Genomic DNA, 26,552 nt, shown 5'->3' on the forward strand with positions numbered 1-26,552 from the left:
CAGCTTCTTTCCACCATCATTTCCAAAAACTAGAAATCCAGAACTTGAATTCAGGCTGGATGTGAGGAGGAGGTTCTTCACCATGAGAGTGGTGAAGCCCTGGAATGGGTTGTCCAAGGAGGTGGTTGGGGCACCATCCCTGGAGGTGTTTAAGACCAGGCTGGACAAGACTCTGGCCAGCCTGATCTAGTGTGGGGTGTCCCTGCTCATGTCAGGGGGTTGGAACTAGAAATCCTTGTGGTCCCTTCTAACCCTGACTGATACTACGAATGTTGATACATACAACATTCAGAGACATCAAGAATGGTGAAATACAGCCTTAGCAGCTGACCTTTTTTTGGCTTCAGACTGTGCATTTCCCTTCTTTCTCTGTCATTCTGACTTAGCAAACTACAGTACAGATACCATAACTTGGTTAAGAAGCCAAGAGTTACAAAGCAAAATTAAATAAACATGCTGACAAGAAAGAAAAAAATTAAACACAAGAACTTCATTTTTGCTGTGGGTTTTTTTGGTGTGTGGTTGTTTTTTTTCCCGCAGAGCCATTCATTAGCCAAAAAGGAGACAAAGTCTAAAAAAAACCCAGTGGTGAATACTATTAGCAAATTCTTCATTCAGATTATAGAAAGAAAATAAGCACATTCTGAAAAGATAATGGTCAGGTTGTAAAGGCCAGCAGCACAGGAGACAATTATGGCTGGCTTCTATGGGAGAGGAAGGTCATTGTGTGGAAGAAATTGCTTGGCTCTCTTCTGGTGTTTGAGGAAATGAATTCTGTTAGAATGCAAAACTTGGGCAGATCTTTCCCACCAGGCATGTATCCTGGAGCACATGATGTTGTTTCATAGTACTGGCCATGTTACAGCTCAGAAGAGCTAATGCCTGTTCTGTGTTTGCTTCTCAATTTTTGACATTTCATAGTATCATAGTATCAGTCAGGGTTGGAAGGGACCACAAGGATCATCTAGTTCCAACCCCCCTGCCATGAGCAGGGACACCCCACACTAGATCAGGATGGCCAGAGCCTCATCCAGCCTGGTCTTAAACATCTCCAGGGATGGGGCTTCAACCACCTCCCTGGACAACCCATTCCAGGGCTTCACTACTCTCATGGTGAAGAACTTCCTCCTCACATCCAGTCTGAATCTCCCCACCTCCAGCTTCATTCCATTCCCCCTAGTCAAGGATGAGATTATATAAGGCTGTTTTAAAAGTTAAGTGGCTAAGGCTGCTGAGGAGTAAAGCATCTGTTCTTCTGTAAGACCACACAGCTCTACCATAGCCACAGTCACAGTAAGTTCTCAGAGATTACGCTGACTTGCCTTAGATTTAGCGCTGTCAGGCCCTGCCTCTCCACCGCTCTCTTCCAAACCATACATCAAACCAAGGACTAAAACATAATTGAGCTAGCAAATCAATTTTCCATTTTCTTTTTTTCTTTCCTTTTTTTGTGTGGTGCTTTTTTTTTTTTTTTAAAAGTGGAGACTCTTTTGAAATGCAAGATTTTGTGTTCCCTGAATGTCAACAGATATTTACAGCCTTTTAAGCAATCTTCTGAGACAGAGCGTAATGCTACCAGCATAACAGCCAGGAAAAAAACCTGATGACGCATAGATATGACACAAAAGTTAAGTACAGCCAACATCCCTGCCAATCAAAATTCGTGTTAAAATGGGAGCTCATGTCAATCTTCCCAACAGCTGAATGCAGACAGAACATTTTGCAAGCCTTCGGCACATCTGTGAAACGGACTGTTCTGCTATAGCTTCCAACACTCTATACTTGGTAAAACTACCTTAACAGTTGCTCTTCCTCTTAGAAGGCATCAGCCTGCAAGTCTCTCTGGCTTCTTTCTCCTTCTGAGAGATGAAAGCTTACATGAAGGTCTCTGTCTGAAATGTGTCTGCGCTCTAGTTCTATCAAAGTATGTGGAGTTTTAAGAATTAGGGCATGGAAATCACAGGGAAAAAAAATATGATAATGCCTCTTTTGGCCTTGAATACTGAAAAGATCTGCCTTAATTTATTTATATAACACAACACTGCATTGCATAAAGGCTCTTTTACCACTGTCTAATAATAAATCATCACTACAGAATCATTTTAAGTTATGTATGTTCACATTAAATCCTCACAAGTTACTTTAAATGGAATTAGAACAGAAAGTGATATTAAGCTACGGGTGCTAGTGGTAGTGGTTGGGGAATTATATGTAGGATGTTTTCCACAGGCAGGCCAGTCACTATATAGGCTCCAGTACACTTTAATTAGGCTTTTTGTCTTAAGGAGAAAGCAGGAATTAAGTGCAACACATACTTACCCTCTAGAGAATACAACAGTTTTATTCATTTTACCTCTGCAGTGCAGACAAGCCCTAAGTGTATCATAGCACCCACAGAGGTGCACCATGAAGGAATCTTTCTAGTTAAGGCAGAGAGATTACCTTCAGGAACAGTGTAAAATGCTGGTTTGATTAACCCTTGCTTTTCCCCCTGTTCACACTAGAAAACATGCTGACAGGTGAAGTTAGCAAGCAGTCCTTTTCTGACCACTAGAATTGTATGGCTCTGTTGCTACTGCTTTTGTGGCCATGCTGTACTACAGCTGACCCTGGCAAAGTGTTTCTTTGATGGGAGACCCATAGGTCTACTTGCTCAAATCCTTTAAGTAAAGCTGCAAAGTCAAGATGTCCTTTGAAGGGATCCCCACATCTCAGCACATGTTACTGAGGTTCACTGCTTGCTTCACCCGCTGTCCAGAAAGCAGAGGTGCAGGCAGACAGCTTAGCAGCTGACACAAACTTGGAGGAGGCTACTGGGAGAGGTTAGCCCTGGGTCACTGTCTCACTATGGATTTGTCTGTGGATCATGCTTTGGGACAGCTGCTAGCAAAGGATGAGTTTCACTGAGGGGGAAACTCATGTCAAAGTAAGTGTGTTCATTTTACCAAAATGAAACTTTATGCAGTCTCACAGAGGAGAAGGAGATCAAAATTCAGGGAGCCATTGTGCTGCTACAATGCCATGTCTTGGTCTGATCCAAAGCATGTGCACCCATTTGCCAAGCCTAGCCTTTTGTAGACTATTCTAGACATAGAGGTGATTTGCTCCAGAACCTCTTCCTCCTCATTTCTGAGCTTGTCCCTAAGGGCTCAACACATCACATCCATATCTGCAAACAGAACCAAAAATCACACTAACGTTGCATTTAGATCCAACATGTCAGCAGCATTTTAGACACAAGAAATAATTAATCTTCCAGGGAGCCTCCCCATCAACCTAATGGCTGCTTTGAGAATTGAATTCCCCTTACCTCCTTCTAGCAAGTCATTAGAGAGATGAGAGAATGCAGTTGACAAGAATCTTGCCTTTTGCTTCAGCAACAGCAAGCTGGGACCATACTTGATTAGCAAGGTCCCTTGAAAGACTTTAGATGCAAAAAGCTGACTTTCACATAAGGTCTGACTCAAATGCTTTCAGCTTGTGTTTGGAATCGACTTTTTTTCCTAATGAGTTCAAAAAGTTATTATTATGATCATCTGCAGAAAATAATGCTAAATTAATTCCATAACATTTTATGAGTGAAATTATACAACATAATAATGAAATGCAAATATCCTTGTTCATTAGGCTCATCTATTTCAATTGCACCTACAGTACATGTCTCAGCAGGGACTGTTAATCATACAGCAGCATGCAGAAAAGAATATATTATATTAATTAAATAGCCACATTATGCAACTGGGTGCTGAATTATCCCCACATAGCATGCATTATTATTTGTATTAGAGCAACAGAATCTTCTGTTTACTGAATTTTGAGGGAACACAGTATCGTTTTGCTGTGCATCACAAATAGGAAATGAAGAACAGTCCAGTGCTTCAGGTGATAACAGCGCTCTCCAGCAGAAACCTCTGCATGAAATTCACAGAACTGTGGTTCTTCAAAGGGCTATGCACAGGCACATGGATCGATCTGTGCAGACCCCACTGAAATACTGATGCACACAGGAGGATTAGAGGACTGAATAGAGTAGAAAGGACCAGCAGAATTGGACCCTCAATTCAAGTGTTTGGCCAACAGCTACTCAAGTTTATCCAAGACTCATAGATACATAAAATGGTTTGGGTTGGAAGGGACCTTAAAGGTCACCTAGTTCCAACCCTCCCACCATGGGCAGGAAGACCTTCCACTACACCAGGTTGCTCAAGGCCCGGCCTTGAACTCCTCCAGGGAGGGAGCATCCACTATCCAGTCTAAATCTACCTCCTCAAATTTCGATCCTTTCCTTCTCATCCTATTGCTACAAGCCCTAGTGAAAAGTCTCTCCTTGGCTTTCTTGTAGGCCCCCTTCAGAGAGTGGAAGGCTGCTAAAAGGTGTCCTTGGAGCCTTCTCATCTCCAGGCTGAAGAGCCCCAACCCTCCACAGTTTGTCCCTCTAGGGCAGGTGCACCAGCCCTCTGGCCCTCTTCTGGACCCACTCCAGCAGTTCAATTTCCCTCTGATGCTGGGGGCACAGGAACTGGACACAGTGCTCCAGGTGGGGTCTCATGAGAGCAGAGGGGAAGAATCACTTCCCTAGTCCTGCTGGTCACACTTTTGATGACTAGATTTATTTACAGTGGTCATTTGGCTAACTTTTCCACCATACAGAGCCTTCAAGGACCTTACATTCTTTAAAGGCTAAGCTACTAGTGTGCACATCAAAAAAAATCTTGTAATAAAGACAGTGTGTGGTATGTTCACATCCACAGGGAAAGACATTGCTTACTGTTACATGTGGAAAACCAAAGGGAGTTTGTGTAACTTTCTGCTTCTGTCATTCCACCATGCACATCCTTAATGATGCCTCAAAGCCAATTTCTCTCTAGGATTTTAACATTTAAAGTCAATGCAGGTTTAGCTCTGGAATCAGAGGTGAACGTGCTCGAGTCACTCTTAAAAATACTAGAAACAGTGGTGAAACTGAGCAGAGAAAAGTCTGCTTTGACAAACATTCCCAAAGTGTCATTTTTACTTTACATATGAAATACAGCACTTCACACTAGATTATGCTACAAAGAAGAAGAATGAAACTATTTCCTATCTTAAAACACACTCCCAGTTTACTGAAACCTTAGGTTTCTGTACTTGAAGAAAAAGCAGCATTTGCATGTATCTGTCAAGGCTTTCAGGGTCATTACAGGCTTGTGGCAGTGGCATCAGAACACATGGAAAACAGACATCAAGCCATGACAGCACACTACATTACTGGCTCTTTATCTGGCCAGTGCTGGAAACATGCATCAACAAAATTTGTTGTTAGTAAAGGCCTGGCCTAAAGAGAAGCAGGAAGCAAGATGGTCTCTTCCACCCAGAGGGTTCAGGGGCTGGGTGATTTTGCAAGAAAACATGTTTCAGATCTTGTATTAGCCAGTTACCACAGGTGTTTCACCAGTAGTCTGTCATACAAAGTGCTGATACCCATACATCCCTGCCCTGTGTTTGTGGATAAAATGGCAGTGTCTGTTGTGCCTCATGCTGATCCAAAAGCTGGCCATGGGCTTTCAGCATCCTTTCATTATGCCCAAAGGATTAGGTCCTCTAGGCTACAGAATTGCATTCCTCTTTACACCTGTTATACCATGTTATACCATTAGACCATCCTCACTCTGTGAACACCAGGCCACATAAGCAACTTTACTTATGTGCAATCTAAATTCAGCCCCATGCAGGATTTATTTTGCACCTAGATGCATTCATGCTTCCCCCTAGACTCAGTGACACGAAGCTCCTGTAAAGGAAGACAAAAAGACACACATAAAAAGCAGTGCATGTACACAAGCCCTATGAAGAGAGGCTGAGGGAGCTGGGGTTGCTTAGCCTGGAGAAAAGGAGGTTCAGGGAAGACCCTATTGCTCTCTATAACTGCCTGAAGGGAGGTTGAGACAGGCAGGGGCTGGTCTCTTCTCCCAGGCAACCAGCACCAGAAGAAGAGGACACAGTCTCAAGCTGTGCCAGGGGAGGCTTAGGCTGGATGTTAGTAAGTTCTTCACACAGAGAGGGATTGGCCATTGGAATGTGCTGCCTGGGGAGGTGGTGGAGTCACCATCATTGGTGGTGTTTAGGAGGAGACTGGATGGGGTGCTTGGTGCCCTGGTTTAGTTGATTAGATAGTGTTGGATGATAGGTTGCACATGATGATCTCAAAGGCCTCTTCCAACCTGGTTGATTCTATTCTATTCTATTCTATTCTATTCTATTCTATTCTATTCTATTCTATTCTATTCTATTCTATTCTATTCCATTCCATTCCATTCCATCCCATTCCATTCCATTCTATAGTACCACTGAGTCTAAGGGAACCAGCTCCCTGTCATTAAGTTAGCTGTGAAACTTCCAGACCAGGAATCAGTATCAGATTGGGCATATTTTGTCCCATTTTTAAATAAATCAGAAGACCAAACTGGTGCTGTGTAGAATACAAGGAGAAAACATCTAAAATTATTTTGGAGCTGCATTTTTTTTGTTGCCTACTTATCTATCAAACTTCAGCTCACAGTTGAAGTGGTTCTGGTTTTTCATCCCTAATAAACATTGAGATGTGCAGCTGTTGTAATGCCATTCACGTTGCAGTGAAGACTGCAGCCATGATAGCACTGTCTGGGTTCTTCACTGATTTATTAATCAGCTGTAAAACTTTGCTCTAGATTTAAAACCAGTAGGAGATTTCTAGTTGAAAGCAGCAGCCTAAAGCAGGATTTTAAACATAAAAATATCAAACCTACATTGTGTTTATTTGCTGAATTCCCTTTGCAGAAAAAAACAAGGTATATTATTAAGAGCCATTAATTTCTTGAGCATTATGTCTAGACTAATAGATATCTAAATGAATCAAGATCTATTCAATCAAAAGTGGAGGCCTGGATTCACTTGAATAGGCTCATTGTGCTCAATAGTTCCATAACTGAATTCATCTTCTTAATAACTGTAACTCTTTGCATGCTGGCTCAACATGTTGTTCCCAGCAAACCCGACTGAGCTCTTATGAAATCAGCTAATCTGACATTTGAATGCAAAATGATGGATTTGTGGGTTTTGGTTGGTTGGTTTTGTTTGGGTTTAGCTGTTTTGTGCAGTACTCACAGCAATGTTCTTGTATATTCCCTGGGTTTGCTTTGACATTTGCTATAAACAGAACAAGTTACAGCTAAGACCATTGTGGTGACCCACTCTAACCTGCCACATAAAACCACCTGTAGCATTTAGGGATGCTTTCATACTTGTGTATTCTAGGAACTAGCACAAATTTTTCCATACATTTAAGGCAGCTGCTTATCTGGTGTAGCAGTCAATCCATTATGATCACTCTCATCATTTTACTACAGCCCCAAAAGCAAATAGAGCAATCACGACAGCAACTGGAGCTACAGAATGATGAAATTAAACTCCAGAACTGAGAGAACAAAGTAAGAGCAAGTAGTCAAAATCCTTCAAAAAGCTAAAATATAGATATGAATAGAATAGAATAGAATAGAATAGAATAGAATAGAATAGAATAGAATAGAATAGAATAGAATAGAATAGAATAGAATAGAATAGAATAGAATAGAATAGAATAGAATAGAATAGAATAGAATAGAATAGAATAGAATAGAATAGAATGGACCAGACCAGGTTGAAAGAGACCTTCAAGATCATTGCATCCAACCTAACAACCAATCCAACCCACCTAATCAACTAAACCATGGCACCAAGCACCCCATCAAGACTCCTCCTGAACACTTCCAGTGATGGTGACTCCACCACCTCCCTGGGCAGCCCATTCCAATGGCCAATCACTCTCTCTGTACAGAACTTCTTCCTAACATCCAGCCTAAACCTCCCCCAGTGCAGCCTGAGACTGTGTCCTCTTGTTCTGGTGCTGGCTGCCTGGGAGAAGAGACCATTAGGTTCATGTACAGCTCCTAAAATTTAGATTTCCATGCTTACTTGCAAGGACATTTGTTATCTGATAATTGACTATACAGGACTACCATTTAGAACACAATCCCAGGTAACCTCAAGGTGTTTGTATAGCTCAGTTGCCTCCTACCAGGTAAAACTTGGAACTAGATTGTGCGATTCCTAACAAATTTTAGACAGCTAGGTTTAAATGAGATAAATATCACAACTTAATATAAAGACTGAATACAAGAAACATGTCCTGGTAATGTTTCCTGAAGAATAAACACAGCTAGCAAACAAAATAATCAACAGCTTGGGGGAGGTTGTTGTTAGCTACAAAATAAATGTTAGGATGTGCAGGACATTATCCATCAGGGTTCAGCATTTCAGCTGTGAACAGTGAAACTCATGACACTTTTCCTAGGAGCAGCAAACTTCTTTGGTGGAAAATCAAAGTACCTCAAAGAGCACTTAGGGTTTGCATCTTCCAGACAGATTTCAGAGAACGGAAAATAATCACTTCTGACAAAGGGACATTTGTTAAACTTTCAGCTGTCCACAAGAGATCAAAGCTGAGCTTTTCCTTCCTACTTCCATAGCCCATAAATCAAACTCAATGAATTAGTTGTCAGCAGCTGAAGCCTACAGTTGAAATAACAAGATAGATGGCAGATAAATAAATAAATGCCTGCAGCAGAATTACCTTTTTCTGTTGCAATTCTATTCAAGTAGGACACTGAAGCAGCCACCCCCAATGGCAGCCAGATTTATTATTCACTCTGACGTCATCATTCAAAATTGGCATGCACTGCTGCAGGGAGGAGTTACCATAATCAGAGAGTTGAAAGCAAGGCCATTGATCATGGTTCCTTTTCTCAGGCTCAGTTAAGAAGCATCCTTCTTTCTGTCCCTCTTTTCTTACCTCTTTATGTGTTTGGTGTTGATTGTTTTCTGAGCTTTCTTCCCTTGCTGATAAATCACACGCTTATTTAATTTCAGTACGAATATTGCCTCATCAGATATGGTTACATTTAGTCAGATATGGTTACATTTGTTCAGATATTATAGTTTCATAGTTTCATAGTTTCATTCAGGGTTGGAAGGGACCACAAGGATCATCTAGTTCCAACCCCCCTGCCATGGGCAGGGACACCCCACACTGGATCAGGCTGGACAGAGCCTCATCCAGCCTGCTCTTAAACACCCCCAGGGACGGGGCCTCGACCACCTCCCTGGACAACCCATTCCAGGGTTTCACCACTCTCATGGTGAAGAACCTCCTCCTCACATCCAGCCTGAATCTCCCCACCTCCAGCTTCATTCCATTGCCCCTAGTCCTATCACTACCTGATATCCTGAGAAGTCCTTCCCCAGCCTTCCTGTAGGCCCCCTTCAGATATGGTCACATCTGTGTGCCCTTTTGACAGTATGTGTGATATAATATCATACCACGATAGATTTGAATATATGCTATAATTATGGTTTCTTTTCAGACCTGTATCTTGGAACATCCTATTCAAATTAGATGCACATATAAGATTTCACTTGATTCCTTTCTCTAAGGTTATGGAGGTGCTGGAGTAAAAGACCAATTAGAATCATAAAATCATAGAATCAATAAGGTTGGAAAAGACCTCAAAGATCATCAAGTCTAACCTGTCACCCAAGACCTCATGCCTACTAGACCATGGCACCAAGTGCCACGTCCAATCCCTTTTTGAAAGGTGACGCCACCACCTCCCTGGGCAGCACATTCCAATGGCCACCAACTCTGTCTGTGAAGAACTTTCTCCTCACCTCCAGCCTAAACATCCCCTGGTGCAGTTTGAGACTGTGTACTCTTTTTCTCGTGCTGGCTGCCTGGGAGAAGAGACCAACCCCCTTAGCCTCTCCTCATAGGACTTCTGCTGAAGACCCCTCACCAGCTTTGTTGCCCTTCTCTGGACACATTCCAGCAACTCAACATCTTTCCTAAACTGAGGAGCCCAGAACTGGACACATGAATTCACCCAGTGCAAATAGCATTTGAGGCAAAGTGCTATGTGTCATCTTAATAGATTATTGTAATTTATTTATTTTTACACCATATTTCTCCTCTATATGAGAGATGACCACGATTCAGCTGAGAAGAACAGGAAATATGCTGAGGTATTTTATTGCCAGCACACAATCCTTAGTAACTGATTAAGCACGACAGGAATGTACAGTATCTGGAGGAAATGCATTTGCTGTTACAATGTGGAAACAATTAGCACAAATGCCTTTTTTACCATAAGGGCATTGTACTCAAAGTTCTGCACAAAATAGCTACTATGAGGCTGTGCTTTTCCTGTTGCATTTAACTGGATTGAACTTGCTGAATAGCATGAGATTTAGTGGGACTTTTCTCCCAGCAGAATCCTTGTCACATTCAAGAAGGAAGGCGTTATGTTTAGCAAAGTTTCAGCACTACTGTCAGGGCATAAGTGTTTCATTACAACTTTGTCAAGATGAGCTGAATGTGACTTTTTTCCAGATTAGGTGAAACAAACCCCATTACTTAATGATTAAAAACGTTCCTCCTATAAAATGAGGCCCATGTACATGTTCCTAGTGTCTTGTGAAATGAAAAATTAGGCTAAGTATGTCCTGCCACGGAATAATCCTCTTCGTAACTCCTCCTCTTTGCTTTCACCTCTATCCTTGCATATGATAATTAAATAAATTTTGATAATCTCAATTACTTTATTGGGGTTTTTACCATGAGCTCTATTGTCACAGCATACTCAAAATGATGCTAGTTCCAGAAAATTTTAATAGCTATATAATCCGTTGTTATATGCAGGCCTTCACATTCTCTATGAGCTGGATCATCCTCTGCTGTAAAAACATTCATAGAAAAGAACTGTGAAGGCAAACATTCCAGAGAGTGTTTGACAAGCTGGAGAGGTGACTCTCCAGGTGACTCTCCAGGTGACTCTCATGGGGGTCAACATGACCATGTCCAGAGTCCTGCACCAAAACAATCCTCATTATCAATACAGCCTGGGGGATGAAGTGATAGAAAGCAGCTCTGTGAAAAAGGTCTGGGGAGCTCTGGTGGATGAAAAGCTGGACATGACCTAACACTGTGTATCTGCAGGCCAGCAGGGCCAAATGAGTCCTTGACTACATCGGAAGAAGCGTGGCCAGCAGATCAAGAAAGGCCATTCTGCCACTTTGCTCTCATAAGACCTCATCTCAAGTACTGCATCCAGGTCCAGTGCCCTCAACACATGAAGGACACGGACATGATGGAGTGGGTCCAGAGGAGGGCCAAGAAAATGATCAGGGGACTGAGACATCTCTTCTAGGAGAACAGGCTGAGGGAGCTGGAATTGTTCAACCTGAAGAGAAGGGTCAGGGGAAATCTAATAGTGGCCTTCCAGTACCTGAAAGGGGCCAACAAGAAGGATGGAGAGAGACTGTTTACAGAGGCCTGCAGTGATAGGACGGGGGGTAATGGCTTCAAACTAAAGAGTAGATTTAGATTGGTTGTTAGGAACAAGCTCTTTACCATGAGGGTGGTGGAACATTAGAACAGGTTGCCCAGGGAGGTAGCTGAGATGCTATCTCTGGGCAACCTGACATAATAAATGGAGGCTGCCCCTGCTCACTTCTTGGGGGTTGGACTAGATGACCTTTGGAGGTCCCTTCCACCCCAAACCATCTACGATTCTATGATTCTATATTCTGTCCTAACAAGTGCAGTACCAAAATGAAGCTGTGGAATTAATTAAGACTTCAGGTTACATTTCCATGGTTTTTCCCTCCTTTCTTTTTTTGTTCCTTGAAAATCACATGGACATGTATGAAGCTATATTTTGAAATCATAACAACTCAGCTCATAAAACCCAATCATTTCAATACATTCATTTCATGCTGACAGAAAAAGAATTTCTGTAGATGAAAAAAGAATGTGTCAGAATGCTATAATATGGCCATGAAATTCAGGACAAAGGTAACCAAAGATGATGCATATGGGACTCCATGTGTGTACCACTTGCTTGTATGTAAGCTAGTGCCTTTTGAAGTGGAAATGTAGAAAACAAAAGGAAGCATAACTCTTTATGTCCTCTGATTTGGGACATATCAGCATCCATTAGGAAATGAACTCCCTATTTCCAATAGGTTGGCTACACAACCTAAGATTTGCAAGAGAACCTCTGAAAGAGTTAATGAAGCCTAAAGCTACAATCTTCCATGCCAAAACATCCCTTAAGGCTGCTGAGCTTTGCCTTAAAAATAAAGATATTCTACAGCCTGCATGTTCCAGCAGCATGGCCCACCAGGCCAGGGTGACATGCAGAAGAGAAATTCACAGCTCTCAACATGAGATCACTCGCAGTCCATAAAAGGCTCTTGCTCATTTAGTCATTTTAGACAGAGACATAAGATGTGTCAGCAGTCTGCATAGCAACACAGGCTGAGGAATCTTGGTAAAATCAAGAATACAATTTTTTTTCATGGATTTTCTCTTAATGTACTGTAAGCTGTCAGGTATAAACTATGTCTTTTCCTGCATCTCAATAACATCTAGTATTCTGTGAGCACTGCTGTAACACGGAGAATTGTGTGCTGACGTTTACATCTCTCTAAGGCTACATGGGTTGTGTCCAGTGCTTGCTGTTGCATCAAATATTTCATCATCCTTTTCTTAGCTTTTTATTTAGCATGCAGTGCAAAGGATGTTTACTCCTAGTAGTGAAAGAATTTGTGAGCAAGGGGGACCTAATGATTTCTAACCTTGTATTAACAATGGCCCAGGTTTATCCCTATCCTCAACTTTGTCTGTTCCACTGACACCTGGGAGCTAATAATTTGTAAGTTGTGTTTCTGTTCCTTTGCCTTTGAGCTCTGATGGAAATAGGACACATTTTTAGTATTCACTATTTTTGCCAGCATCTGTAAGGCAATTTTTTTTAGCAGCAAGACTAGAGATTAGAACTAGTGGGTACATGGATAATTATGATACTCTGGGGGAAAAGTCAACACAGATTTTAGGGGGGAAAAAAACACCCAAAACTCATTGGGGTTCTTTGAAGGCTTTGTTAGGGACTTCTATAAAGGAAAATGGGTTGGCATTGATAAAGTCATCTGAAAAAAGGCTGCTCAGAAGGGTAAATTGCCATGGAATAAAAATTAAGGGCCTTGAATGGGTAAACAGTTGGAAAAGAAAACAAACAAAACAAAAAAGGAAAAAAAAAAGAAGGGAAAAAAGGGGAAAAAAAAAAAAAGAGGAAAAAAGAAAAAGGAACAAGAAAATAAAAATAAAGAAAAAGAAGGGAAAATAATAAAAATAAAAACAAAAAGAATCAAAAAGAATAAAAAGAAAAAAACCAAGAAGCAGAAGGGCAAGAACAAATGCTGTCTGGATTGTGGAAGAGTTGTGGGGAGCATATTTACCTTGATCTTGAACTCTTCCCAATGCCTCTGCTTTCAGTCATTGACAGAGACAGACTACTGGGCCAGGTGGACTGACCTCCAGACTGAGTCTTCATGACTCTTCTTCCCTTCTTAAGTCCAGATATGGTCAAGAAATTAGTTCTACACATCTTTCCAGGCATTTATACCAGGTAGCCTACCATATATCTTTCTTTCTGCTCTAAAATTACTTGTCAGACTTTAGCTGCCCTTTCAGGCACCGAAGAGCAGAATATATTGTAACTCAAAACTGCAATACTGGCAAAATAAAGAGCCCTTGACTTGTTTTCAGGGTCATTTTCTTCCCTCCAGTGGTAATAATACACTGAAACTCTACTAAATTACAGCATATATTAAATGTTATGTACCTTGTGCCTTTTGGAATTCTTAAGGAAAACAAAGCTTTACTCTAAACTTGAGTGGCTTCCAACACACCATGCATAGAAGACAATGCAAAATAAATAGTACTTAACTCAGAGAAATGCACTTAATAAAAAAGGAAAAACAACAGCACACCCTTCTGTAAGTCAGAAGTTGTGTTTTCACAGCAAAATTCAATGTCATTCTGCTCTCAAACCATGATTTGGTATTCTATGAATACTACCCAAAGCTCTTTCCCTCGGCAAGCAGTTTCTAAAGGACACAGAGTTACCTGGTAAACTAATTCTTAAGTACTTTAACTAGGATTACCACAGAAAAGCTGCAAAAATCTGGAAAAGTGGAATGCATTACTTGAGATGATAAATAATGAGCACATTTATAACCTATCTCAACAAGTTCAAGGGAGCAAAACATATTCAGTGGCCTTTACCTGTACAGAAGTACACTTTCCAAATGTCTAATAATATTCCAGCAATTTCCATTTGAATATACTATTTTAATAACCTTTTTAATTATTTTGTGATGAGCAATGACCATTAAAATAGCAGCTGAAAACTGAAAAGTCAGATTCTATACCAATTTACATGCCAAACAGACTCCTGGAGATTTCCTCTTCGAAAAGCCATGACAGATGAGTAAATTAATAGTGAAAACCCATAACAGGCATCAGGCCTGTATCTCATTTTCTTGTGCCAGCCTCAATTCTGAATAAGTGTAGCTAAGAACAATGTTTTCTATTAGAATCATCCTAATTTATAGCAGTGCTTGTTCCAGCCAGGGCAATAGGACATCCTATTAAAAGTGCTACATGGTTCTGATCAACGTGCAGCGTGTGGTGACCTTGAGACTGGAAGCAGGGAAAAACAGAACACATAGGCAGGTCTAACCAACCATATGAAGTTGTGATCTGTATATCATGGCTTTGAACCACTGATTAGAATTAGCACTAGGTAAATATTGCAAAAACATGCACACAATGCAGATTTTTAACTAGACTGCTCTTTGCTTGCTGCATATTGAACTGCTTCTTCAGAAACAGAAATGGGTAGATTCAGATTGGACGTTAGGAAGAGGTTCTTCACCATGAGGGTGGTGAGACACTGGAACAGGTTGCCCAGGGAGGTGGTAGAAGCCTCATCCCTTGGAGGTTTTTAAGGCCAGGCTGGATGTGGCTCTGAGCAACCTGATCTAGTGTGAAGTGTCCTTGCCTATGGTAGGGGGGTTGGACCTAGATGATCCTTGAGGTCCTTTCCAACCCTAACAATTCTATGATTTTATGATTCTAAATACTCTGACTCTTTCATACTGATAATAATTCAGTCTTAGGCTGTTATTGTAAAATTGACCCATCTTAAGACCTTGAGCCAGAGAGCTGGCAGGATCCCAACCTAAAGATATAAACATGAGTAGTCACCTCACAATTCAGACATTGAACATCAGTAAATCTTTGCTGTGTAGCTATTAATTTCTCAGTAAGCAGCATTTCCTAAACAATGGATCACAACAATCATAAGTGTTTGCAATTCAGACAGATACTAAATTGCTTGTTCGGTGGTCTTAATCCTGACAGAAATGAGCCTGCATGTTTAAGTGTCTTCATGCTTGTAAAAGTCCAGAAGTTACTGTTAGAATAGAATAGAATAGAATAGAATAGAATAGAATAGAATAGAATAGAATAGAATAGAATAGAATAGAATAGAATAGACCAGGTTGGAAGAGACCTTCAAGATCATCACGTCCAACCTATCACCCAACACCACCTAATCAACTAAACCATGCAACCAAGCACCCTGTCAAGTCTCCTCCTGAACACCTTCAGTGACGGCGACTCCACCACCTCCCCAGGCAGTCCATTCCAATGGGCAATCACTCTCTCTGTGTAAGACTTCCTCCTGACCTCCAGCCTGAACTTCCCCTGGTGCAGCCTGAGACTGTGTCCTCTTGTTCTGGTGCTGGCTGCCTGGGAGAAGAGACCAACCTCTGCCTGTTTACAACCCCCCTTCAGGTAGTTGTAGAGAGCAATAAGGTCACCCCTGAGTCTCCTCCTCTCCAGGCTAAGCAGCCCCAGCTCCCTCAGTCTCTCCTCATAGGGCTTGTTACAACCTACTAACTAATGCAACTTCTGATTTCTGAGCTAAAGATTTTGTTCATTGAGTTCATGGCAGTTCAGTCATCCGTTTAGCATCTGGCAGGATCGCAACACGCAACGGTGCAAACTTGCCACTGTGAAAGCCAAAACTCTTTGCTGTTGGGATGGAGATCACTTTTATGCACACACAAACAAAAAAAAAAGAGAGAAGATTCCATTAAAATACCCAGTTCTGTGCCAAAAAAATTAAATCTACAGAGTGCTTGTTGGTCCTTGCAGAAACAGCTCCTGGGACTGCCAAGGTTGGTTCACTCTGATGTCTTTTCGAGGGGGAAGGTAATTCTTATTTGGAGACTCATGAATAAATCAAAGCATTTGCAAAGAACACAACACAAACTGAGAAGACTAACACTTCACATTTCACACTGTAGATCTGTACTTTTTGATTTTTCTTTAATTTTACAGCCAATGGTTTTTACAATACCTGTTCACAGTTCTGAATCCAGACAAATTAATCCAGAATTTCTGAGCGCAGTACAGCTGCAGCTGAACTTTCGTTAGAAAGATTTCAGAGGCCTGATGAGAGCTCTATTCAAAAATAAAAGAGGCTTCCTCTCCTCAGCCAGTAAATTTGCTCTCCACGACAATCCCCCAGAACCTAGGAGACCCAGGCTCTCATCTGCTCGCTCATTAAATCATTTTTCTCTCTCTTTGAGAAAATTAATAATACGCAAAGTGGACAACTTTCAACAGCAATTAAGAGATACTCCCCACCATGGTTCGCCACATAATTGTTCCCCATCATAAACTACAAACACATTTTCACAGAGTCTCAAAGGTCCTTAATGCTCACATTTTGGAAGTATCACGTTCATTCCAACGTACAAAAGAAGCATCAGAACCTCACCATTTTTAACAAAACTCATTTATTTTCTGGGCAATCCTCCTCCAGAGCCACCATCTGCTAGTTCAGTACTGTGACTGCCACCTACTACTGTCATAAAGGGCAGCCACTAATGCTAAACTGCCCCATTATTTGAATCATTTATCCAGCAACTGGAGTCCTTGCACATTATGTCAGCCAGGTGTTTTTTGTTTACAAGCTATGGATCTGAAGAAATTGACTCTCATTTGTGCTAAGTACAGCCTTAATATAAAGACATTTCTTTAGCATGCTTGGAAGAGAAAACTTTGTCAAGGACCTTGTCTCAGCTATGACAACTTATAAATACCCAGACCTGTTAACTGATTGGAATTAGGAGTGTTAGTGACTGGAACCATAATTTTCTCATCATCAGATCTGATCCTGACTATTTGTAAGCATGTAGAAGTCTTCATTTGTTTTCCCCATCCTACACACTGAATATTTTGCCAGCTTCACAGAGACAACCCCCCCAAAAAAAAGCCCTAAACAATTAGAAAGAGTTAAAAATATCTGGGAAAACGTCTGAGATTCTTCACTGAAAGCAAAGCTCTGCAGGAGGCTTCTAAGCAACCAGCCTTTTGTCTTCAGAACCACAGAATGCCAGGTTGGGAGGGACTCCAGGGATCCTCTGGTCCAACCTTTTTAGGTGATACTGTAGTTTAAATGAGATGGCCCAGCACCCAGTCAAGCTGAGTCTTAGAACTGACTAATGTAGGTGAATCCTCTACTTTTCTTGGAATATTATTCCACCCATTCTCAGAATAGAATAGAATAGAATAGAATAGAATAGAATAGAATAGAATAGAATAGAATAGAATAGAATAGAACAGAACACAACCAACCAGGTTGGAAAAGACCTTTGAGATCATCAAGTCCAACCTATCACCCTACACCATCTAATCAACTAAACCATGGCGCCAAGTGCGTCATTCAGTCTCTTCTTAAACACTTCCAATGATGGTGACTCTCTCTTCTGGATTCCAATTGGAATCTCCCCAGAAACAACTTCTACACATTACCCCTTTTCTTTTCCATGTGATTCTTTGTAAGAAGAGAGTCTCCATTCCCCTAGTAGCCACCCTTGGTGTACTGGTATGTGGCAATAAGGTCTCTGCTAAACCTTCTCTTCTCAAGGCTGAACAAACCCACTTCTCTCAGCCTTTCCTCATATGTCAGTGTTTCCAGTTCTCTGATTCTTCTTGTGGTCCTTCTCTGGATGCTTTCCAGCCTGTCTACATCTTTTTTGTACAACGGAGACCAAAACTGCATGTAGTCCTCTAGGTCTTGGCTGACAAGCACTGAGTAGAGTGGGACAATGGCTGCTGGTAATGCCATTATAATCTCCAATAGGTAATGTTCTGCTTTTCCATCTCTGGTACATTTCCCTTTCCTTTGTTTCTGAGCAGACCCAGAAGCTCAGAGCTAAGCCAAGGGGGTCTCTTGTTCTGCCTAATTCCCTTGCCTTTAGAGGGGATAAACTGGTTTTGTGTGTCTAGGAGAGTGTTCTTGAAAAACTCCCAGCACTTGCTAGCTCCTTTGTCCTCCATGGAAGCTTCCCATGGAATTCCTTCCAGCTGACCCCTGAGCACACTGAAGTTTGCTCTTCTGAAATAAAACCTTTGTCTTGGAACTAACCTTTAGCGTGGTCAGCAGTATCCCAAACACCACAATACCGTGACACTGCAGCTGAATCTGTCACTAACCAAGATATTACAAAGCAGGTTTGCTTGGTCAGTGGGCAGCAAGTGCAGCAATGCCTCATTCCTTGCTGCACACCTGACTTTTGTATGAGGAGGGAGACTTCTATGCATTCCAGAAGGCTTGCTCATCTTTCTTGAGATCTCTTTTTTGCTACTGTTATAGACTACGACAGGTTCCTCCTAAAACATCTGCTACTGATTCCCTCGATTTCTTTACATTGTCTGCTGCTGGCACGGTGTGCAGAATATAACTCATAGACAAAATATGGTTATGTATCACTGAGAAACAGACCACAGGCTTTTTTTACCAGCCTATCAGTGTGAATTATCAAAATAAATCAGTTCTACAGGAGAGGCTTGCTCTGACTGCTGTCGGTTGAAATGAACCATTAGTCTTTTGATAAGGGATCAGCTTCTGTATCTCTCATCTCCAGACCCATCTGAAGGACGAGGCTGTGGCTAGCTAGGCAGTAGCAAGCACTCCATCACCTCCATGGAATGGGAAACTTCTGGACAAGTTAGAAAGATAGGTAATGAAGTCATCAACATCAAAAGCTACCATAGCAATGTAACACCTACTACTAATCCCTTAACACTACGAACTACCCCACAGGACTCAAACATCTATTCCAATATGACATTAACATGCAGCAATTTGCATTACTGTAATCAGAGCTGTGTCTTTTGCTTCAGCCATAGCTTCATACAGCTGTGACACATGAAGCTGAAAAATCCAACTGTACTCAGCTGGAAAAACAATTGCCTTCCTAATGTAAGCCAAGCTGCTCCCAGTTACATGTTACACTCAGTTATATGAAAAAGAATGTAAATGAGTAAAATCTGTGAAGGGTTCCTGACCTCCAGCCATTTCTACAAGATATAGTATATCCTATTGAGATATAATCTCCCCTCATTTGGTGGAACTAATGGGGCTGTTCCTCCAAGACCACCAGTTCCACCAGGACGTCTACACCTAGACAAGACTTGATCCTCAAATGTTAAGAATAGGCAACAATGAAGATTTGATAGATTGCCTTATTCAATGATCTACTGACAATGTCACCAGATTGTGATATGACCTGGAAGTGATCAGGGAAAGACAAATCTAATCTTGCTTCTTCTTATTATTCAAATTACTAAAACTGAAACCTGTACCTTAAAGCTTTTGTGCAATGAAGGACAATAAACAGGGGCAGCAGAAGGATTTCTGCATACATGAGTATGCATTCATCCAAACTCCTTGTTTTCAGCTGCCCAGCAAGTTCATAAATCCCTCAAATATTTCTATATTAAATCACATGCCAGCATGCACAGTGTTTCCATGTTCAGCAAAGAACACACTGTGTACTTCAACCTTTAGAGTTACAGACAGGAAAAGAGTTGTGCTCTTGGCATACAAATGTACTTTGCAGAGAAGGAAACAAGAGTATTATCAAACAGAAAAAAAAGATGACCTGGGTCTCTGCTCCAGGGACAAATGAACACATAGATATTTTCTTTTCTCAGCCCTGATTGTATGTTCTTTTTTCTTTCTCACAGGTTATTACTCTTCATGACCAACCTTCATCTCTTCAATTTTGCAGCTGAAGAGAGTAGCATTTATTTCTTCCATCATTTGTAATAGAGATTTTGCTGCCCATTCCTGTGCAGTTTAACTGGCTTCCTTCGTTTGTTTCCTATTCCTAATTAGCCAACACAATCATGACTTCTCTTCAGAACATGAGCCCTGGACAGTGTTTACAGGAAAAGGCTGGTCCTCTTTCCTATTCCCAGAGCAGTTAATTAACCTATTCTCACCTTGGCCAAGGCTAGGACATGTCTCACACCCATATTTTATCATAAGTAGCCTGTTAAGGTTGCTCCACATTCTACTAAGTCCTCTTTGAGAGTTTAGTGCATAGAGTCATCATGTGAAATGACTCTGAATGCCTTTCTTTATCACTCACACCAATAATTAGGTCTGAATCTGAAGCAACCAGAAGTAGAATGGAGTAGAACAATGAGAAAGATGGGGTTTCTTTTGAAAGAAAGAAGTCCTGCCAAATATTCATGTGCATATTTGCTAGACCTATGGTATTCTCTTGGTTTGCTATTCCTTTTTCTCAAGTGTATGAACTCTTCAATTACAATCTTAAAAGGATTGTATTTTTCCTTTCACAATACAGAATACAGGAGGCAGTTTTGGCAGTGATTTTCCTGCACTTTTAGCTTCACATATGTGTACACCAAAGACAGTGGAACCACTCTGAAAGTCCAAGTCTATCTTCATTGAAAACAATGGGCAAATTCCTTCACCTCTATTCATTGTGTTCCATATGTGAAAAGGTTAACTTATGCTTAGGGGGTTTTCAGGATTTCTGCAAACATCAGCAGACCAAAAAGAACACTTTAGCTTAAACTAATCATCGAAGGAGAAGACTGTAAACATCCCTGGAAACATCAGGAATTCTTCTCAGCAGTCATAACCGACTAGCCAGGATTTCTTTTTGCAGTGCCTTGGTTGTTAATACTTAAACATGACCTAACCCTAGTAGAAGGAAACCTTCAATTCTAATAATAGGGATAAAAAGAATTTGCAGTTTAAGAGCTTTTCTGAGACTTAGAACAACCAGAATTCAAAGCTAAGCTGTGCTAATGGCTTTTCATTTGAACCAATTCTTCTAACTCATAGTATACTCACCTGTTCAAAAATTCCATACAGATATACTCAACAACTGTATACAACCCCCACAGGTGCTATACCAACGGGGCCAAGTACCCAAAGTCCTGATGAGGTAGTTTTATATTTCCCAAATCTTCGCTGAGAAATTTCAGAACTCTCTGAAATCAGTCAAAGTATTTTATCAGTTATCCTCAAAATAACGACAAAGCTTTTGTTCCAGACATGTTGCTTCACACACTGGGATTTAATTTCTCCTTTGGTCATCATAAACCCTCCAGGAGAACATATGTTGAACAACATGAACTGCATACACAGAGAAGTAGCAGCTTGACTGAGAAGCACAGAAGATAGGTATGATTAATGAGTCTTCAAACTACTGCTGTACTTTGTGAACATACACCAAAATATCTCCAGTGACAACTACCCTGTTTTGGACTATGCTTAGTGTTTTGAAGTCTGTTTTCTACAGGGTAGCAAACACTTCCCCTGATTCAGTTTAAACCTGTTACATCTAATTACAAGGCTGGGCAAGTCACTATTGTTTCTAGATTAGCTTTTGATCCTGTAAAAACAGCAGGCTCTCTGCTTCAGAACTTCCACTTCTCTTGTATGCCTACCTGATTATACTGATGTGAGGGATTTTGCCCCTTCTCTGGCTAGTTTACATCATGCCTGTCTCACACTGTTGCCCCAGTCAACATTTCACATTCTTCTCTGTCCAGTGTTTGTAGTCCTACACTTTCTTGGGATTGCCTGAAAATTTAATAAAGATACTCTCTACCCTTCTGTCCAAACCTTTCCTGAAAACAACAAATACTTTTGACCTTGAGAAACTTCACTTTACTCATCTTGTCAATTTGTGAACAGCAGATAGCTATTCTCAGTGTGACTTTTCAGCTGCTTGCTTACCTGCTCTACACCAATTCCATAAATCTTTCTATAACCCCTTTATGGGAATGCTGTGCAAGAGCACTGAAGTCTGTTAAAAGTCAAGTTATGTGTGAAATTTTCATCCTTCTCCACAAAGCTTGTCTCTCATGGTGTAAGAGGAAGCTGGGGAGCTTGAAGCTCATGAATTCTAAACAGCAGAGGTGCTTTGTAAACTGAAATTAATAGTAATGACAGCAATGGCAACTGCCACTTGTAACGGTTGCACAAAAACTGATCTTGAAAATGCTACAAGATATGTAAAATGATCATAGAATCATAGGTGGTTTAGATTGGAAGGGACCTCCAGAGCTCATCTAGTCTAACTCCCATGCAGTGAGCAGGGACATCCTCCATTAGATCAGGTTGGTCAGAGGCTTGTCAAGCCTCACTTGAATACTTCCAGGAATAGGGCCTCAATTACCTCCTTGGCTTCCCAGATTCCACCACCCTCATGGTTAAGAACTTGTTCCTAGCATCCAGTTTAAATCTACTCTTCTCTAATTTCAAACCTTTGACCCTCATCCTATCACTACAGGCCTTTGTAAACAGCTCCTCTGCAGACTTCTTGCTCCCTTCTGCTATTGGAAGGCCACTATTAGATGTTCCTTGACCCTTCTCTTCTCCAGGCTGAACAAACCCAGCACCCTCAGCCTGTCCCCCTAGGAGAAATGTTCCAGTCCCCTGATAATTTCCATGTCCCTCCTCTGGACCCACTTCATCAGGTCCATGTCCTTCTTATGTTGAGAGTACCAAAACTAGATGCAGTACTCCAGGTGAGGGCTTAAAAGAGCCAAGTGGCAGAATCACCTCTCTTGATCTGCTGGCCATGCTTCTTTTGGTGCAACAGTTGTATGGCAGAGAGATTTTGCCCTGCCTGAACATTGTGTGTTTTCCATACCCTGAGTTAGATGGACCCATCTTATCTGACTATGTCCCTAAAGAGAACCTAAGGGCAAACTCTGATGGCTTATCTCAGCAATTACAACACAGGAATCGATTTTGATTTATTGGGCAAAATCTCATCAGTAGACAAATGTCATAGATGTCATTGTAATTTCAAAGCAATAGTAGAGTCCTTCCAGCACAAACTTATTATGTCCTTTTCTTAATAACCATTGGAATTTTGAGTAAATGGAGACATATTGATAGAACAGAATAGAATAGAATAGAATAGAATAGAATAGAATAGAATAGAATAGAATAGAATAGACCTTTGAGATCATCAAGTCCAACCTATCATCCAACACTACCTAATCGACTAAACCATGGCACCAAGCACCCCATCCAGTCTCTTCCTGAACACCTCCAGTGATGGTGAGTCCACCACCTCCCTGGGCAGCCCATTCCAACGGCAAATCATTCTCTCTGTGAAGAATTTCTTTCTAACATCCAGCCTAAACCTCCCCTGGCACAGCTTGAGCCTGTGTCCTCTTGTTCTGTTGGTTGTTGCCTGGGAGAAGAGACCAGTCCCCACCTGTCTACAGCATCCCTTCAGGTAGGTTGATATATCCAGAATCATGTTTTGCAATAATTCTTAGAACAACCAATCAAGCACTATCAACTGCTTTTGGATTAGTGACTGACAAAAATAATCCTGCCCATGGTCTTTTTCATTTGTTTCAAATTAACACCAATGCTTGAAGCTACTAAGGTTGCTGTGAGTCTTCTTTGTTTGTCCATCACAGTTCCAGATTTTTGGCTGCTGCTTTCTTCATCCAGAATGCTTTCACAGTTTATTTCTGAAACAGCCATCACTCAAAGCCAGAGAGTTAGCTTCACTTTCTGTCACTTAACTGCTCAGATTTGTACATCACTCTAAATGAATTCTGCTAGAGCTTCTTACACATCCATTTTCCCATGAGTGTGTGCAACAGCTCCTTCCTTGTGCATGATTCACAGGATCTCTGAGTTAGCTACTGTCCATTTTTCTTCATCCCAGATTGTAAAAACTCAAGCTTTTATTTCTTTAAAGGTCATGGAACTGTTCCTCACCTACATCAATCAATATTAGAGGCACTGAAATTGTCTCTTCAATGTATTGTGGATGCAATTTCTTTTGTCATTACCTGTCCCTGCAAAGAACTGCATGTGAAAAGATGAAAGCACAGGTTCTGTGCAAGGTCAGAACACAGAAATATGGATCAAGGTTTAAAAACTCCTGTTGTTAACCTTGGTAAAGAAGGATGGAATATTTTTAAATGTTCAATTCCTTGCTTCTAATATGCACAGGGTCACAAAAATTTCCCCTGCCTCCCCAGTTTCAAGAGACATTATAGGAAAAAGTAGCAATCATGAGAAAAACAGATTTTTAAACTACCCAAAACTATGAGAACTTTCTGCCCAGTAATTGTTGCAATGCTTACAGACAGAGAGTTCTAGTGTGCCTCATGGTGCCCTGTCATCTTCACTGTGAGGTGCAAAGACTTTGTGACATAGTGCAGTGGGAATAATCATTTTAATTACTCATTTTGATAACACACTGGCCACTACAGTGAATGATAATAAACACCTTCCCATCTGCCAGGTTTCTTAAGAGGAAAAGCAAAGAGGCATTTTGTTCCTGTCCCAACCTCACCTCTCCTTCAAAGCTGTGGCAGTTTAAAGCTATGCCTTTAAAAATCAGCTGCACTACAAAACCTACAAAACCCACTACAAAAGCACACCTGCATTTATTTCTGTCCTCCACTAAGCTAAAGGACACAACAATTTCTGTCACTAAGCAGGCAATATAGGAGCAATAATAACAGGACAACAGTGCTGTCAGCGTTGGTAGGATGAAACTTCTAAAAGCACAGAGAAAGGATGGGAAGTAACACAAGGACCTAGACACTCACATTTGGTCCAAAGCAAACATACAACTCTGATTCTTTCTTATGGCTGATTTAATATTCTGTTTCACTTCAGCTACATGTGAGTTATAAACTATTTTATATCTAAGATTTTTTGGTATATAAAATAAAATCACTTTGTCTCCATGGGAGGTAGTTCCCTGCAGTTACTGTCTGGGTTTTGGCAAGAATTCTTTGACCTTGACTGCAAATTTATAATTTCCCCAAAAACTTTCTCTTTTTTTTTTTTTATTTTTTTAACATTAATTTTATTATTAAAATTAATTGGAAATTTCCACAACCTTTCAGTTAGTAGAATTCGTTTCTCCTACAAACTGCTGGGAAAGAATCGAAGTAAATTCATCAAGTTCAGTCAATAATGCTTTCTTTGTCTTACTTGGGGGTACTGGTGGTACCTGGGGGTGCTGATTGACAGCTGCCTAAACATGAGCCAGCAGTGTGCCCAGGTGGCCAAGAGGGCCAATGGCATCCTGGCCTGCATCAGGAATAGTGTGGCCAGCAGGAGCAGGGAAGTCAGTGTGCCCCTGTACTCTGCATTGGTTAGGCTGCACCTTGAGTACTGTGTCCAGTTCTGGGCCCCTCAGTTTAAGGACATTGAGACACTTGAACATGTCCAGAGAAGGGCAACAAGGCTGGGGAGAGGCCTCGAGCACAAGCCCTATGAGGAGAGGCTGAGGGAGCTGGGATTGTTTAGCCTGGAGAAGAGGAGGCTCAGGGGTGACCCCATTGCCCTCTACAACTACCTGAAAGGTGGTTGTGGCCAGGAAGGGGTTGGTCTCTTCTCCCAGGCAATCAGCACCAGAACAAGAGGACACCGTCTCAAGCTGTGCCAGGGGAAGTTTAGGCTTGAGGTGAGGAGAAAGTTCTTTACCAAGAGAGTCATTAGTTATTGGAATGTGCTGCCCAGGGAGGTGGTGGAGTCATCATCCCTGGAGGTGTTCAAGAGGAGATTGGACGTGGCACTTGGTGCCATGGTCTAGTCATGAGGTCTGTGGTGAGAGGTTGGACTCGATGATCCTCAAGATCTCTTCCAACCTTTGTGATACTGTGATACTGTGGTGTACAAGAAGCTCAGCACGAGCCATCAGTGTGCACCTGCAGCCCAGAAATTCAACTGTATCCTGGGCTGCATCAAGAGAAGTGTGGCCAGCAGCTCAAGGGAGGTGATTCTCCCCCTCTACTCCACTCTGGTGAGACCCCACCTGGACTACTGAGGAGTACTACAGTTCTGGAACCTCTATTACAAGGACATGAACATGCTGGAACGTGTCCAGAGAAGGTCCATAAGGATGATCAGAGGTCGCCTATGAAGGCAGACTGAGCAAGTTGGGGCTATTCAGTCTGAAGAGAAGGCGGCTCTAAACAGACTTTATTGTGGCCTTCCAGTATCTTAAGGGGGCCTACAAGAACGTTGGTGAGGGACTTCTTAGGATGTCAGGGGGAATGGAGCAAAACCAGAAGTAGGTAGACTCAGATTGGATGTTAGGAAGAAGTTCTTCCCAGTGAGGGTGGTGAGACCCTGGAACAGGTTGCCCAGGGAGGTGGTAGAAGCCTCATCCCTGGAGGTTTTTAAGGCCACGCTGGATGTGGCTCTGAGCAACCTGATCTAGCATGAGGTGTCCCTGCCCTTGGCAGGGGGGTGAGACCTAGA

Source organism: Melanerpes formicivorus, unplaced genomic scaffold, assembly GCF_026170545.1.
Source record: "Melanerpes formicivorus ecotype bairdi unplaced genomic scaffold, bMelFor1.0.p_v2 SCAF_90, whole genome shotgun sequence".
NCBI lineage: Eukaryota > Metazoa > Chordata > Aves > Piciformes > Picidae > Melanerpes > Melanerpes formicivorus.